The 19,185-nt window shown below is 32.1% G+C and overlaps 1 protein-coding gene across 3 annotated transcripts in view; it reads right to left on the bottom strand.

Annotated features, from left to right (window-relative positions):
• LOC126778505 (sex peptide receptor) overlaps window positions 1–19,185 on the bottom strand; it is a 271,820-nt gene that overhangs the window by 180,166 nt on the left and 72,469 nt on the right. For all 3 annotated transcript variants that reach the window (XM_050502124.1, XM_050502123.1, XM_050502125.1), the window contains one exon: window positions 8,108–8,152. The gene's annotated coding sequence lies outside the window, so the exon portion shown is untranslated. The remainder of the gene's footprint in view (window positions 1–8,107; window positions 8,153–19,185) is intronic.

The raw sequence follows: 19,185 nt of genomic DNA, 5'->3' as shown, positions 1-19,185 counted from the left end.
TGGTCAGATAAGCTCACAGTTACTGACACTAAGATTTTTTTTTAGTAAATATAATCTAACAATTACGTTACGTTAATTCAACATTGAAAGGGAAATTTACTAAAGCAAAGTTTCAACTTTGGTTTATTACATTTAGTACATTTTTACATTCAATAGTAAACTATGTACAGACATTTTTGTAATAAATTTTACATTTTCATTTTATATTATAAGAATGAACACAGTTTCTATTATTGCATATCTGGGAAACGACCATTTTTAATATATACACGGAATTCTTCTTTTCATTAATGGGAAGTTATTAAGTCAAAGAATTCAACAAAAATAATTAAGAACAAGAAATTTAAAGCTACAAAATCAAATGCCTTTAACAAATTGCAGAATACCAAGAGCAATATGTTACTTTTCCTAAGCATTGTATATTTGGAGCGTTGTGGAAATAATATTATTATATATATATTTTTACCATTGCATCAGACTAATTACAAGCATCGTTTTCAGTTTCCATAAGTAGGTAACACTAATACATTTTTATACAAATCAGGAAATTAGCTATTTTCTAGATATTTACTAAATTAAACTGTACAGGCAGCGTTATTATAAATAATTTAAATACTATTAATTAATGACACTAAAATATTATAACTTCTACTCCCCTTGTCTATCTATAGAAACCATGTGTACATATTTTGGTTATATATCGGTCTACTTACAAATATTATACTACCGCTAAAAAACAATGTTGTATTATCCCCCACTCTATATAATGGTTAAGTAAAACTCAAAGGCATAAAAATGGCACTGTGAATAGTTAAAATGAAAATAAAATCCATCTTATATTAAAATCGTCTAAGTCTGGTGATGTCTGAATTTGAAATATCAAATCAAAAGTCCCACGATAATAGCTCAAGGTATTCAAAACCAATAACCAACCAATTTCAATTGAATGCCGCATTTTCCAAACTAATAAAATGGAGGAACGAATCTAACTTGCAGATCGCCAGTTATAATTCCTATTTCCTATCCCTTATCATTTCTCTGTCAAACGCAATTTCACGTATGAGGTAGTTTCCACGTGGTATATTCCATTTAAAATGTAGTTATGTAATATAAGGTATTCGATATTTGATTTTTCGCAATTCGATTAATAAAAAAACATTTTATTTATTTATTCTTGAATGCAATGATAACTTTATGTCAGGCTCGTGGACTAATTTGCACTCGCTAAAATATGTTTGATGGAGAATGAGTTTTATACTTTAGACTTTTTTTGCTAATAGTGGTGTCAACAGCTAAAGGTCATTTAGCCAATATCACGTACGATGAAGACACGAAGAAAATTGATCGGTACAGTTAAAGATGGAGACTATTGGTTTAAATTCTAAGCAAGATACGTATTGCGTGTTTGTTTATGTAAACAAAATTGGTGGGTGAAAACTGAATTATTGCGTAGGTAGGCGAACGAGCATATAGGCCAGACAACCAACCTAGGGAACTAAGATGTTATGTCCCTTGTGCCTATAATTACACTGGCTCACTTACCTTTCAAACCGAAACACAACAATACCAAGTACTGCTGTTTTGCGGTAGAAGATCTGAAGAGTGGGTGGTACTTGCCCAGACGAGCTTGCACAAGCCCTACCACCAATGAGTTTTATACTAAAACGAATTACAGCTTGACTAACCATCTATTGAAATCATCTTTATTTATTTATAATACGTGGACTAGGTAATGTGCCACTGTTAATCTTCCATAAACATTGGTGCTGTAAGAAATATTTACGAGCCCTTACATCGTCAATGCGTCACCAACTTTGGGAACTAAGAAATTAGTCCCGTGTACATATAATTACTCTCACTCCCTACCAATGAAGCAAGAAACTATAAAAAAAATAGTCCAAAATGCTATAAATATTAATGTCATTACAATTATCTATTATTATCTATCAGTCATTAAACAATAGCCATTATCAAGGTCCAGACGTTAAAAGCACCTAACCTCGCTGAATCATAAGCAACGTGAGCTCAACTGAGTTTTACGAGAATAATATTGGAATTTACGATCTCCTGTGGCCCATAAAAGTATATTAAAACCTTCCTTCTAATATAAATAAACTTAAGAACTATAAGTAATAAACTTTGACGCGTTTCCTTGTCACTCGTGGGTCTTAGTAAAGTTGAAAGTCAATACTTGGACACTCTTCTTTGAAATCTTTGCAATGTTTTCACGTGTATACAATTTTACTGGTGACTTGTTCTGGTTTCAAGCGATGCGAATAATTTTATTACTCTGATTCGGAGGTTATTATAATCGATTCAAGTTTTTTTTTTTTGTTTGCTTTTTTTTAATTCTTGATGTTGTCATCTTAGCTTATAGACATTAGTACTGTAAGCTAAATTTACCATGAAAAGAAACCCTTAACCTGGAATTAACTTGGGGTTGATGCAAGCCTAGACAGGTACCACCCACTCATCACTAATTCTACTACTAAACAGCACTTATAACATTATAATAATGGTTTTGTTCTAGTTTGATGTTAAATATTTTCAATGAATGCTTCGATAAAATAGGAAACAGTATGAAGTAGTTACAGTACATTTCTGTTTTTATATGTAACTCAAACATATGCTAGAACAGTAACCCTAAAAGCGGTTTCACAAAGGACTTCATCGCAAAATGTCAATATTTATAAACTCCTACAGGCTAAATGATATCGGTTGTTTGTGTGTCCCAACTCATAATCCCAAATACAACAATAATATATAAATACATCTAATGGAATATAATAATTAATCATAGCTAAGCATTGGTAATTTATGATTACAGAAACCGAGTTCATGTAAGCTGTTATAATATTACGAACCGTGGGAATAATTACCATTAACAATATCATTAAATCGATTCACCGCAGACTATCAAAATAATAAGGTATGTATCCAAACGTCTATATTAAACACAGATCGATATTATACGAAGGGTTAATTTTTATATAAAATAAGTAGGTGTCACGCCTATCCGGACTTGGCCAAAATGTAATCAGATTAATGATTAACAATTACAACATGTAATCATTAATATCAATACAGATTAACTTTGAAACTGAACAGATCGCGCAGGGATTTTTTTCTAGTTGACGTGATTAATGATTACATATTGTAACCGTAATCGTTAACACTCACAGTGTATACAAATCACACGCTCTTGATACTTAAACACAGCATACAATCTTGTTGCTTGAAAATGCAAAGTGTACTCCGACCAATTTGTGATGCAAATAACCAAATTAAGCGCGTTTGTTAACGGTTCACACTAGTTACCACAAATCGTAAACCATGTTATACATACTACATATATAAAATTTACATTACATATGTTTAATTTATTATGTATATTGTATTATTTAATTGTGATGAAAAGTTCAAAATTGCTCTCATTATATTTATAATGTCCGTAATTAAAATGTACAAGAGCTTGCCTTGGCAAACCAAAGTTACGCGTAGATCAATTCTAAAGTAACTACAAGATCATTAAATAGGGCTATGAAGTAAATATTATATCCTATCATTGTACTAAAGAATAATAAGATATATTAAAATTATGAAGCTAATGTGTTTTTTTTTGTTCATTTGTTTCATTGAATGCACAAGTCGTCAGCAGAATCTACCAATTAATTAGAACTAATTTTCGCCCACGGCATCGCTTGCATGTCAAGGGGTATATCTCAGTAAATAGAAATAACTTATGACTAGTAATAATCTACCAAATTTTTGTACACAAAACATACAGACAGACAAAGTTAGAAGAAGTCTGTCAGGGTATAAACTTTATATTACAGATACGTAATCAATATCTAATTTTACCCGTATTAAAAAAAAAACAATTCCAGAAATAAAATCGAGACAAACCATTTTTTCTTTTAATTCAAATTTAGGCCTTGTAATTAGAATTAAATTGTGATCTGAATTCGCTGTTCAATTGCGCGGAAAAACCTGCGAAGTATTCTTGACTACAAATGACCTAAATTATTGGGGATTTAAAAGGTTAATTTCCTTTGGGGTACCAATTTTATACAAATTGCTAATAACAAGAAGGGAATGGTACAGAGAATACAATTTTCTAATAATGTAAAAGAAATTCTAGAAAATAAATTTAAAAAATGCTTGAATCAATATATCAAAATATCGTATTTGCCAAATAGTGTTATTGTTGTTATAATTCTTTTTTTTAATAGTTAAGTGGTTGGGCAAATGGGACACGCGATGGTAAGTGATCACCGCCCATATATAGTATATACATTAGCAACTTTTAAACATCCTTTACATCGCCAATACGCCAACAACCTTGGGAACTATGTAAGATGTTATGTATCTCGTACCTGTAGTTACATTGTCTTGGACAAACAGAAGCAGAACAATACAAAGTACTGCTGTTTTGCGGTAATTAGTGGGTGCTTTATACCAAGACGAACTTTCACAAAGCCCACCAAGTAAAATATAAGTTACATTAAATTAGATTTAAAAAAAAAACAGAATGTCATAATATACACCATTCTAAAGATTATTTCACAGGAGTAACATTTGTTATTTATTTACTTATTTAATTTTTCGGGAAATAAACAGTATAATAACAGATAATTAATAAGTAATAACAAAATAATAACTAATCAATTTTCCACTAATAGGTAATACAAATATGACGCAGAAAGTAAATACAAGAATAATTAAAGTCATCATAAAATTATATTATATTATATTAATAATCAACCAATTATTAACTATTTCAAATTAAATACAAATATAAATCAATGATTACGCAAGACAAATTGAGATTCATTGATTTGATAATAGTTTTTATAGCTTGAGCTTTCTAAGCATGTACTTATCTAGTGACATATGATTCAATATTACACGACTAAGACGCCATGACATAAATCTCTTTATATAAAAACCAATTCAGTGATAATATTTTCTAAAAAAATCTATATCTAGCTATTAAGTGCAAAAACTATTTGTGATTTCTTCGCACGTATCACTTCGCACGTCCAATATACCCCTTGGGAAATTTCATCAAATCGGTAATAATATGAAGCCATATGACACCAGGTTCAACATAACAAAAATATCTTACATAGTACATTTTATATATAAACTACCTTGAGTACCTCCTTAATCTCGTAATTGGTTGAAAGCCCTGGCAAATAAATAAGTTATTGACTAGTTTCTCTCTACTTGATAGGGCTTTGTGTAAGCCCGCTTTGCGAGGTACTACCCACTCAATAGCTACCCGGAGTCAGGATGTTGTCAGTGTTTACACTCTTTTACCTTGTATTTCATAATATTAAATGAATTTCTTAAAAAACAACAAATATGAAGTACAATAAATAAAAACATAGTTTCGGTCATACTCACACGAAATAGCATCGAAGTACAGGCGTCACGCACACACGTCGTGTCGATAACGGCGGGGAGGGGCAATGACGGCAAAAGCTTTAGCTTTATGTGTGGCTATGTACTGTGATTATGTCGTTTGCCGTCACGGCATACGAGGCGATCTTACCCCAAAGACGGACCAATATTATGACGTTTGCAAACAGAAAGAAAACTTCATTATGTCAAGCAATGTCGTTGTTATGACGTAAAATTTCTAATAAATAAGTGCTTGTAATTTCTAGTGACGTCATATACTTGTTGACATTTGAAACGGTATTACAAATAAATCTCATTTGCTATCGTTTTAGGCGACAAATTGAATTTAGAATGTTTTCGCAACATTTCGGCGTGCCTTCATTAATATTTTCATCATACGCTGCGAGATGTTAAGATGTCATCTTAATTGTTTTATCAAACGAAGGATTTAAATGAGTTACGAGATATGAATTTTAAAAAATATAAGCACACTTTTTGTTAACACAAAAATTTTTTTTCTTTAAACAAATTACGTTAGCTTTCATACTAATTAAAACGGGCATAACTGAAGAATTTGTATTCAGTAAAAATCACGTGCGTGAAAAACATTATTTTTTAACACTTATTAACATAAAATAACGAAAAAACTCGGTGTGATAATTTTGGAAGGTGTATATCGCGAGTTTGAATTGTTTATTTTTATACACACTAAGCTAGTGGCTACGCGTAAATTTTTACAGAAAACTCGGATTCCGTTAAGCGCCACTGTGATATTCTGCCGCAAAACGGCAGTACTTATTATTTTTGTGTTCCGGTTTGAAGGGTGAGTGAGCCAGTGTAAATACAGGGACATAATATGTTAGTTTCCAAGGTTGTTGGCGCATTGGCGATGTAAGCGATGGTTAACATTTCTTACAATGCCAATGTGCCCACTAACATTGGTGACCACTTACCATCAGGTGGCCCATATGCTCGTCATTAACCTTACGTAAGGTAAATCCATCGTCTACCTACGAATGACAAATAAACTTAAGAGTTAAAAAAAAATGAAATAGATAGGCAGTCTGGCAAATGGGTCACCTTATGGTAAATGGTCATCACATAGAGCGTCGACATTATAAAATATTAATAATCCCTTTCAATGCCAGTGTAATCACACGCACAAGGGACATAACATCTTAGTTCCCAAAATTGGGGGCGCATTGGCGATGTAAGCGATGGTTAACGTTTCTTACAATGCCAATGTCACTTATCATCAGGTGGCCCATATGCTCGCCTTTTTATTTTATAAAATAAATAAATGAGCCACCAACCTTAGGATCTAAGATGTTACACTCAACCTTCAAAGCGGTACACAAAATATTGAGTATTGCTGTTTGGCGGTAGATTATTTGATGAGTTGATAGTACCTACCCGGACGGGCTAGAACAAAGCCCTACCACAAAGTAGTAGTATTTTTATTTAACAGACATCCAAGTATTGTTTGTACGCCAACATCGATTGTATTATTTATTTTTTAACATAAACAGATTACATCTTCATATATGTTTATAGGTTAAATGAGTATATAGATGAAAATGCTAAGATGGTTTTGTTAAGGAAAAACGTAGATGTAACCGTAGTTGCGAGTTTTAATCTGGCAAGCGTACTTCGTGTAGGAAATGGGATTCTCGTGCTTGGTTAAAAATAACGAGAAAAACTGACAACTTGTCAAATGGGTTGCCATGTTACATAGTGTTCACACCAACAAATAAATTAAAAAATATATTAAAATTGTTCTTTGACAAATAAATAGTTTTAATTTACATATTTTTACTGTTAATCCACAGTGGAGTAACGTGGTGGAATAAGCTTTATCCTTATATTTATTAAAATAATTAGGCATAAATAAAATATACTGACTATGTAATTTTCTTTATAATTATATAAATGTTAATTTTGCTTTTATTTCGATGAATTGGTTTTATTAGCTTTCTCTTTTTATTTGATAATGCACTAGTTTTCAACCGAATTGCCTCGTTGGTCTAGTGGCTCGATATAAGGCCACAGACCCGGAGGTCCTGGGTTCAATTCCCAGGTCGGGCCAATAAAAAGTTATTGGGCTTTTCTGTCAGAAAATTCTCAGTAGCAGCCCGGAGTGTGGAAGTTGGAAGTGTGTACACTCCCATGCCTCGGAAAGCACGCAAAACCAACGGCTTTGGTCCTGCGCCTGAACTCTTTCCGGTTGTGTCGGATTGCCGTCCCATCGGATTATGAGAGTTAGGGAATAGAGAGTGCACCTGTGTTTGTTGTTGTTGTGTTTGTTTTAATATCTCCTGCGTAGTTGGCTAATCTCTCTTGAGATTGGCCGCCGTGGCCGAAATCGGTCTGGAGGACATTATTAGTTTTCAACCGCGGCATCACCCGCGGTTTGAAGAGGAGGCAGGTTTTGGTAAAAAGAAACATATGTTCTTCTCAGGGTTGCTTGCTTCATACCAAATTTCATCAACACCAGTTATGTGAATTAGCCGTAAAAGCGTAATAGAAAGACTTACGGTTACTTTTATTTATAAAGAAGTTTAGCACTGGCCAGGTGGATGATCTGCAAAAAAATGAAGGGAGTAGACCTGGAAGGATACCCGGGAATTTTGGCGCACCTTGATAGATGCCTATATCCAGCAGTGGATTGCGATTGGCTGATGATAACAAAATATTTCCTTACCTTATTAAAATCCAAGTTACACTGTTCCTTCTCGACGAGCAGTACCTGAAAAATACAATGAAAATTTATTTACTGAACCCTAAATATTCCGTTATTTTTAACCTACTTACATACAAAGAATCGTGTAGCCTTAATTAACTGTCATTTCGAGTACATTGCAATACCAAAACGCCATAACGCACACGACCTACATAGCGAATGGTTTCTACATTCAAACATTTTTAAAACAATGTGCCATTTTTTTTTAATTTGACCAAGGTTCTTTAGGATTGCTTATAGCTTGAAATATAATAAATTAAAACTATACTATTACCGGTGTTTTATTAAGCCGTTCCGGCTTCACACGGGCATATTAATGATCTACATAAATCGAAAATATTTTTTTTTTGAGCCAAGAACCTTTGCGGGCTTACTCAGAACGACGCACTAAATTTTGATTACAATCAAATGAATGCCTTAGGAACATATTGAGGTCAAATATACAAACATATTTTATTTATTATAAAAGATTATTGTCAAGGTCATCATCACTTACCTCCACTTTTTGCGGCTTTAAATCACATTTCTTTAAAGTAAAATTTAATCCGCTCAAAGCTATTTTAACACATATTTTTATATGTCCTAATGCTAAAGACTCCTCGGCTTTTGAGGAAGAAGGCTTTTGAACTACAAAAGCTCATTCCACTACTCTGCTCCATGTTGGTGGGATATTTGCTGATTGATGGTTAAAAATAGTGTAACGTGTATATGTTTGTGTATATATTAGATATATTTCAACCACAAGATAAGTAAAGCCTAATGAACAACTTTGAAATTGAATTGACACAGTATCTTTGCTCGAGATCTTGAACATACTGTTATTTCCATTATGGATTAGCGAAAAAATGGTATCTTGAATATAGGAAAAGTTGTTATCGAAACCTTGGAAGAAAATATATTATTATTACCTTACTATTTACCTTATCATTAAGTCAATATGTATTTACATTAAAAACTTAAATAAATACAAATAAAAATTAAACATAGTTACTGTACAAATCGTGACCGCGTGGAGTGGTGGCAAAAATGCTAGCAGCATTTCTCCTTTGATTCGCAATTAAGATTCTCTGGGCAAAAAATGAACCAGCCCTCCTGTCACGCGCAGAGGCAATAAGACGGTGTGTATCATTAAATTAATATGTTAATTCATATTTTCTTTCCTTATTCATCTTATTATATAAAGAGAGAGAACGCGAATATTGTGTATATAACTCTGCAATTCGAACCAGAAATTGTAGACACATATAAATACTCATTTAGCCCTAAACACTGTATGGGGAATAAATAAGCGAATGTTTATGTCTCATTGATTAAAAAAGGCACGGTATTAAATCCTTATTTTAACCGTATGAAGTCGGGACTGGCTGCTAGTTACTTTATAAACCAAGTTTATTAATATGCAATAAACCGTTCGAAATACAAAAAATAAATAAATTTTCTTGCAATGTTTCGTGCATTCGAATACAAGTGCAAAACTTATCACGCAATACACAAAACTATTGACTCAAATAAAAGTGTAACAGTTCAATCCATCATTGCGGTACGCTGTTATACGAAACACCAAAATTAGAAGAGTATTTTTCACTCTCGCTGCGGTTTTCAACAAAATACTTTCGTTATTTATGATTTGTCATTTTTTTTCATAAGTTTTTTATCTGCATTGTGCACAAAATATTCTGCCAATAAAACGTACGTAGTATAATTATACATGACTGAGTTAAATGTTTAGCCTTAAATAAAGTTGCTACACGTGAAACATTTGTTGTCGAAGGCCCTAGGTCCCGCGGCAGGCCAAAGAAGCACTAGCTCGATGTCGGAGGATCACTAAGGAGGATGCTTTAGATCGGACAAAGTGGAGGAATAGATACAAGAAATGTACCCTGGCGTTACTAGGCCGGGAAAACGCTAGGCTGAAGAAGGAGATGTACATTACATTAAAATTAAACTATATGTATCATTTCTCAGTCAGTTGTCAGCAATAAAAATCATTTTTAACAAGTCACGGTCCAATCGAAATGCCATCCAATATTAAAATATGACATTTGTCGTATATGTATGCTCGTGTAACCATAGCCAAAACTGGGTCACATCGGATTTCACTAATGTCATCGTAGCGGAACCACTGTCAATGTCAAATGTCGGAAGCATGTGAATATCAAAGACCCGAAAATTATATTTAAGAATGTATTAAAATAGAGGATACACATCTCGCTTTGCCGTCGGAATGGGTACGGCCAAATCATCAAATATTTTACCACCAAACAGCAAATCTTAATAGTTTGTCGTGTTGTAGAACAATGTGTTTCAGTTTGAAAGGTGAGTGAGCCAGTGTAATTATTTACTTAATATTGATGACGCATTGATGTAAGGAATGCTTAATATTTTTGCAGCACCATTATCTATAGCGACGGCAGCCACTTACCATCAGGTGACCCATTTTGCCAGTTTCGTAAACGAATAAAGTCACATCGTTTAATACTACTCACTAATACCAATATATATTATAATAATAATAAATTTCAAATGAAATTAGCAAGAAACCATTTTTAACTTATAATATCAAATAGGTGTGCACAAAAACTGTAAAATGTCGACGTTAGCCACTATTAATAAATGGAAAAGAGCCAACGAATGTCTGATATACTTCCACATATAATGTTTCAAACGCTTTCGTCTGTTAGATAAACTAATATCAAACAAAACTTCATCTAGAACGCTGCAGTTAATTTGGACGTTAGCGAAGCGGAAATTTAAAGACGAAATGAGAGTTTCTGAACTTTGTTCAAATTCAGGTAACATATTTTCTAGAAGAAAAACTATAAAATATACTTTAATGAATATCATTCTTTTTAAGTTAAATTTTTTGATAACAGTAAACAAGGTAGTGTGAAAATATTTTTTTTATATTTGGAAATTGAATCCACTAGCCACTTAACTAACTAGACGGCCAGCGTCAAAACATAACATTGTTAAAAAAAAGAAACATTTACATATTTTCACAACTCAATCAAAGTTTCAAAGTATAATTATGATATTTTAATATAACTATACATCTTAATAACTTAAAACATAATTAAAGTATAAAATGCTTCCCAAAGTGAACGATTCAATTAAAATTATTCCATAATTAATGGAAAGAGCAAACATATTTTCAATAAGCTTATTAATTAATAATGATGAATTTTGTTAAGATCTCTTAATGATTGCGCATTCGGTGGTAATTAACGGCGTAATAATTTTCAATGAAGCCGTTTCGACGGTCTAATTATGATAAATATTGTCTGGATTTTACCCGTTCAAATAAGTTTTAAGTTCTGTTATTTTGTTTCCACAAAGCCCTACCACCTAGTAAATATATTAATTATGAAGTAATTAAGTATAGTATACTATACTTAAGTATAGTCGTGACTTAAGCTACAACTTAATAACTACCAATTATTTTTTTAAATTAATCTGTTACATATTAAGTATTGTTAACTGATTATAAGTTACGATGTCAACTCTATTCTGTTGCATGTTTTGTTTTATAGTAATTGAGAGGTACTCAGAGTACAGTGCTTAACACTGTCTTCTAAACTCGTTTATTGTATTGTATATGTACTATGAGCTGTAATGGTCCAGTAGTTTGTACACGTGAATCTTAGCCGCAAATCCTAGGTTCAAAACCAGGCAAACGCCAGGTAATTTTCATATGCTTAATTTATCTTTCTCATTCATCTCATGTTCAAAGAAAGAAGAAGAAAGAAGGCATTTAATAATAGGCTGTTATTTAACGTTTTTATGCATGTCTGTTAGAGTTCAGTTCCCTATTGGAACTTGTTTGCATTGCAGTTTCACACCAAGCGTCTTATAATCATTATCCGTAATCCGTAACAGCCTGTGAATGTTCCACTGATGGTCTAAAGGCCTCCTCTCCTCTTTTTGAGGAGAAGGTTTGGAGCTTATTCCACCACGCTGCTCCAATGCGGGTTGGTAGAATTCACATGTGGCAGAATTTCAGTGAAATTAGACACAAGCAGGTTTCCTCACGATGTTTTCCTTCACCGTATCATTATACGCAAACAATAAATAAAACCATTCATTTAATAAATAAAAACATGAAACGTATGCAGTTCTACAACGTCTTATGTATAAAGTTTCGATCGAATTAATTTATTATTTAGCTGTAAGATTACCCCTCAATTAGGTTAGGGGGCAGATACTACAGGCCATTGCGTTTCGGGTAATCCGGCCACTTTCCGTTGTTTGCATATTTAACGAATCCTTCCTATGTCAATGAATTCATATATTTGTATTTTTTAAATAGAATAATTATCCAAATTATCAATATAAGTTTTTTTTTATTGAAAGAAGGTAGGCAAACTGGCAAACGGGCTGGTAATAATAATTTGTAGTCTCCATTAAATATTAACCATCCCATGCATTGTCAACGCGAACAACCTTGGGAACGAAGATGGTATATGTAACTACAGGCACAAGGAACATTTTTGTATCTGTAGTTACACTGTCACACTCATTTTTTAAGCCGTAACGCAACATTACTAAGTATAATAATAATAATAATCTTTATTTGAAAATATAAGCATTACAGTATTTACACCAAGTCGCTTATATCTACACTAATTACTAAACATTTTTAATTATTCATACTAATTTAACATAACATACTACAAGGATAAATAAAATAAAATTTAGTAAAACAAAAAATAGAATTAAAATTTGTAAACAAAATAAGCTTAAATCTATTTAGGAACAACAAAATTAATTTTTAAAATTCTGAAATATATAAATTTGTTTGAACATAGTATAAAAGGGATCATAAAACATGTCTACATCTCGACAACGTACGAAGTCATTTAAAAGTTATTATAGCTGTTTAGCGTTAAAATAACCGATGAGACCTACCACCTAGTAAGTATATATTTAGATATATTTATATTACTTTTATTAAAACTTTAAATTGTTTTCGTGCGAACAAAATTTAAAATGTAAGCCATGCATTTTCAGTTTCAATTTCTAAATTAGTATTGTTTATAAAACTGTCCGGTATGAGAGATTGGAGTAATTTTGTTACGAAAACAAATCGTACTATCCGATGTTATATGCGTTAAGATAACAACTGGCTTAATGTCAATCAATTTTAGGTTTAACCTGTCTAGATTTTATCTCTACACTAGTAATGGTTACCAATATTTACTTTTAAACTAATTAAATATATATAATTATAATTTATTTAATTCAAGAAATGTATAATATAATAAATAAAACCATTCATTTAATAAATAAAAACATGAAACGTATGCAGTTCTACAACGTATTATGTATAAAGTTTCGATCGAATTAATTTATTATTTAGCTGTAAGATTACCCCTCAATTAGGTTAGTTATTTTTATTTATTTGACATACGGTGCCGAAACGTGTACACTAACTGCGGGACTAGTCCACTAATTCAAATAATATACATAAGCATAGAATACCATTGCTATTGAACTAATCACCCGGTATTTTAGAAATACAGAGCTTCACTTTTCAGAAATTACATTAAAAGGTTACGTTACATTAAAACATTAATATTCAGTTCATATTATGTGATATACGATAAAGACACAAAAAACATAATGTGTGTTAGTATATTTTTATGTATAGGTGAGTAATTCTACTATATAATAAATTTTTGTATCATTAAATATAGGTATAATATATTGCCATTTATCCTCAGAACTAAATTGTTATTATCCTTTGTGCCATTGATTATAGTGGAACGTACACCCTTCAATAATTAAAGTCAAAGTATTATGTACCAAGTTACAATTTTTCTCGAATTAAATACATCATTAACATATATTATATATTTATATTCAATTCAATTTATACGTACTTTATGAACAACGATCATGTCCAAACTTTTTTTACCATTACTAGTTTACGCCCGCGGCTTCGCCTGCGTTTTTAAAAGGGGGCAGGTGCTAGGAATAAAATTGCAGCCTATGTTTTTTCTTGAAATTCAAGCTATTTGCATACCAAATTTCATCAAAATCGCTTCAGTGGTTTAGTCGCGAAAACGTGACAAACAGACAGAGTTACTTTCGCATTTATAATATTTGTATTGGTCTTGAATTTCATAATATGGGTTATAATTTAAAGTTTTTTTATAGAATAGGAAGGCGGACGAGCATATGGGCTACCTGATGGTCACCAACGCCCATAGACAATGGCATTGTAAGAAATGCTAACCATCGCTTACATCACCAATGCGCTACCAACCTTGGGAACTAAGATGTTATGTCCCTTGTGCCTGTGATTACACTGGCTTACTCACCATTCAAACCGGAACACAACAATACCAAGTACTTCTGTTTTGCGGTAGAATATCTGATTAGTGGGTGGTACCTACCCAGACGAGCTTGCACAAAGCTCTACCACCAGTTTTTGTTTTTTTTTTATATTTAAATTGTTAATAGACAAAGATTAACAGCTATATATAATGTTTTATTGTAATAACATTAAAACGGGACACAGATTCAACCATGTTGAGTTAGTTATTTATATTTCAGGTTAAGCTCGTAAAGTTATCAGACCTGACCATGGTTTATATGGAGTGTATATTTCACTCGACATTATTCTTCCTCGAAACGAGAGTTATTAAGATAAATTAGGTACTTCATCCATTGTACTGTCTTGGTTAGCTTCTTTATATCTAATATAATAATGTATATAAAAAGCGTTCAAGCTATGTTACGTTACGTATGCCGTGACGGTGAACGGCTTGACGCCCTCTTATGACGTCATCCTCCCTCACCACGTCTTCTCTCTTGTGTGTTTGTTTGTTTTTATCTATTATTGTAATAATAAATGTTAAATGTTATTAACTAAATGTTTTTATTTATTTCACTTTATTTTTATTTTATATGTTAGATAATATTTAGTGTTATGTTAATTATAAATTATTTCCATCAATCAATCCACCATCTACCATCCATCCCTAGACAGTGTAAATCCATCAACAAAATCTAAGACGTGGTTAGTTGATCCTGTGGAGACAAATATTTGTTTTATCGAAAAACCGACCATATTTTTGTCTCGATCCCGGGTTAGAAACTAGTATCTCGATATATCTGGCTATGGGATGGGTTTATAAGCATGCCTATAGTTTAACGAAAAAGTCTTCTTATATACACTAACAAACATACTAGAATATGCATTTATAGTCAGTATCTAAGGACATTGCCTTTTATACTTATACAGCCTTACTTATAAACGCTGCTGAAACTGATTTATCTCTTTCTGTCATTATTAATTTGACATTCGAGAGAAGAAGACACAGTATTGTTTTACTAAGCAACGGAAGTAAGCTTAAAGTGAATAAACAGTTAAGTGATTTAGTGTTGTATTATGATTATGAATAAAGATATCAAGAATCATTTCTAGCTTATCGCAAAGCAGAGCTATTTAGCAAATCTATATTTAATTGTAAACATAATGTTCGTTCACCTTTACTCATTCTTGCATTGTTAAAGACGACAAAGCGTTTGTTAATATTAAAATTCCTATATCTATTGGGAAAGCAGAGACGTGTCCACTTGTCATAAGAATTTTTCCTCATTTTCCGCAGGAAATACGGTGTTGATTATCCATCATAAAACGTTGGACAGTTTCTGAACACTTGTAGTCCAAACGATGTCTGATAATGGCTACCAAGACACGTAATCTCCCTTTTTATCGGCTCGAACATCAAAAGACTTCTAAGAAAAGAAATTTCTATCGTCTTTCTACGGTCAATATTTGATCACTTGACTTAAATTTTTCATCTAATGTCTATGTACATGTATGTCTTCAGTTTGGTGTTTTCTACTAACGAACTAATTGATATGATATGACGTATGTAACTTGTACGCTGTTTTGTAAGAACTCACTTCGTATCTTAATACGCTATTTCGACACGTATATCCTTTAAATGCTATAATTATTATTATCAATGTCGCATGTCACTTTCTAACGTATTTATATCGTTTTATATGTTGAGTTTCGATTTTGTTGCTGAATAATGCTGAATATCTATTATTTTCTATTACAAAGTACACCAACTGCAATATTGATTTAATTACTGTCATCCCGATTAAAATATCTCTAACATATAAAATAAAATCAATGATACAAATTTGGTAATTTTTCATTTGACACATCGCGATTTTTTCCATCACCACCCAGAGATAAACTAAAAAACACAAATTAAGAAAAGTAAAAAATAATTATAGTGTTTCAATCACTGAACCATCGAGGCCAATATTTTTTTTGTCTATAAATATAAAATGCAATTAAAAATTAAGAAAAAAATGAACTCCACACCTTTTTATCACTTGGAAAATCTAAAAAGCCATTGGATGCGGATAGCGCAAGACCGGCCAAAATGGAAATCCTTGGGGGAGAACTTTGTCCATCAGTGGACGTATTTGCGCTGACATGATGAAGATGATAATGATGAAAACCTAAATAATATGCCTTTATTAACAGCTAATGAATAATTTATTTTAATACTTCGTAATTAAAAAGTTATATATTTATGACGATACATAGGCATTACACGTTTATTAACAATATTAACTTTGTTTTTAACATCAAACCTCCTTCATTTTATATATATTTTATCGGCGTGACAGCCAAAATCCCATAATCAAAAGATATGATAATAGATAACATATGATTAATATTCTATGTATAGGTATTCTGAAAGTATATTATATATTACATAAATATTATATCAATTTAGATTTGTAACTTATTGGTTTTACTTGGTGGTAGGGTAGGGTAGGGGGTAAAAAAAAGTCGAGATGGCCTAGTGGTTAGAACGCGTGAATTTTAACCGATGATCGTGGGTTCCAACCCGGGCAAGCACCACTGAATTTTCACGTGCTTAATTTGTGTTTATAATTCATCTCGTGCTTGACGGTGAAGGAAAACATCGTGAGGAAACCTGCATGTGTCTAATTTCATTGAAATTCTGTCACATGTGTATTCTACCAACCCGCATTGGAGCAGCGTGGTAGAATAAGCTCCAAACCTTCTCCTCAAAATGGAGAGGAGGCCTTAGCCCAGCAGTGGGATATTAACAGGCTGTTACTGTAGGGTAGGGTAGGTTTATGCAAACTTACCCATTCATCAGATATTCTACCGCCGGTTGAGAGAGCCAGTGTAGCTAGGACAAATGTTATGTCCATAGGTAGGTGGACGAGCAAATGGGCCACCTGACGGTAAGTGTTCACCAACGCCCATAGACATTGGCATTGTAAGAAATGTTAACCATCGCTTGCATTGCCAATGCGCCACCAACCTTGTGAACTAAGATGTTATGTCCCTTGTACCTGTAATTACACTGGCTCACTCACCCTTCAAACCGGAACACAACAATACCAATTACTGCTGTTTTGCGGTAAAATACCTGATGAGTAGGTGGTACCTACACAGACGAGCTCGCACGAAGCCCTACCACCAGTAAAGTATAATAATTAATAATTCAATAGAAGGTACTCCTGTATTTGAAAAGAAAAATTAACTTAGTGACTTAATTTTCAAAGAAGATCAAACAAAATAATAATTCATTTACCTATACTAATACTTTTGTATCATAAAAAAATACATTTTCCGTTATAAAGAAAAACGGGCTTAAACTGATATAATAATTTCCTTAGAATATCGAAAATTTCATCGCCTCAAGTTCAACCTAGCGGTTACCCGATAATTTTAATAACCAAGCAAAATATTCCATCGATACCTATAAAATCTGTGTAATATAGGGTTGGTGGGAGGGGAAGAATGTTTTGGGTATTTAATATATGTTACACTTAGGCGTATCCAGCAATCACTGTTCTAGCGTAGTGGAAGAAGCTTCAAGCTTTATCATTTAAACAATAGCAATCAAAAATATTCTTAGCCATGATAAAAGAAAATCTATCCAGCTGTTTGAAGATCAAAAGCTCTTTAAAATCGCGGATGGGATGGGACTGATACTAGTCTAGTTCATATTGCAATCACATGGTACCGCTAACCTGGAGTTGTAGCATTATCTGGAATTAGCAGGCTCTCCAACTTCTCACTAAAGCAGATATATCGTGTTTGTTTTTATCAGAATGGTTACAATGAATATGTAATTATATATATCTTTAAATACATAGATTTTGACCACAAAAAGGGAGCAGGCTAATTGTCTGTATGATCTTTTAAATATTTTCGAATTTTTTTTTTAATTATTTGAAGCTAGATTAATTACTCAAAGGTCGATCAATATAGGACGACAATTTTCAATATAAACAGGCGTAAATTTTTTATTTCGCTTTTAATAATGTTGAACATTTTATTTATTTGTACTTTTTACGTAAATTTTGAACCAGCCCTGAGGACAGCGAAAATTCCTTTATTATTCGGGCCTCATCCGATAATATCGTGGCCAGCTTTCAGATTCGTGAAAAATGAAAGATTTTTTTATTTTTTCATCTGACTATAGCGGCTATTCTTTGAAACACGCCGACCGTTTCCTTTCAAAACACATACTAATGTTTTATTATATTTTAAGCAGTGAAATTAAAATTAAAGTACTTATCCAAATAATTCGATTGTATATGGAAGCAGTATAAAACCTATCTAAATTACTATGTTAATTGTTATTTTTATTTACATAATATACACAAGGCACATAAAAAAATAAATATATTATTATTTTAATTTCAAAATATCTATATACCAACTATATTTGTATACATTGCTTAGCAGCTGTTTATTTAACTTTTCTCTCTTTCCGACGTTATTGATTTGTAATTCGAAAGAAGAAGACACAATATCGTTTACCTATCACCCGCCATATAACGTTTAAAGTAAAGCCGTGATTAACTAATTCTTGCAGTGAGCCGGAGATTTTTTATATGCATATATTATTTATATTTTTTAAATTATATTGTTGTTTTATAAAAGGTGTATTGTATTTAATTTCTTGTGTAGAAAAAAAAAACAATTGAATTACGTTATAAAATTTTTACTTTTGTTGTAA

Source organism: Nymphalis io, chromosome 26 (genome assembly GCF_905147045.1).
Source record: "Nymphalis io chromosome 26, ilAglIoxx1.1, whole genome shotgun sequence".
Lineage (NCBI taxonomy): Eukaryota > Metazoa > Arthropoda > Insecta > Lepidoptera > Nymphalidae > Nymphalis > Nymphalis io.
The sequence above is the reverse complement of the archived record's forward strand: the minus strand, read 5'-3'. Positions and strand labels throughout refer to the sequence as shown.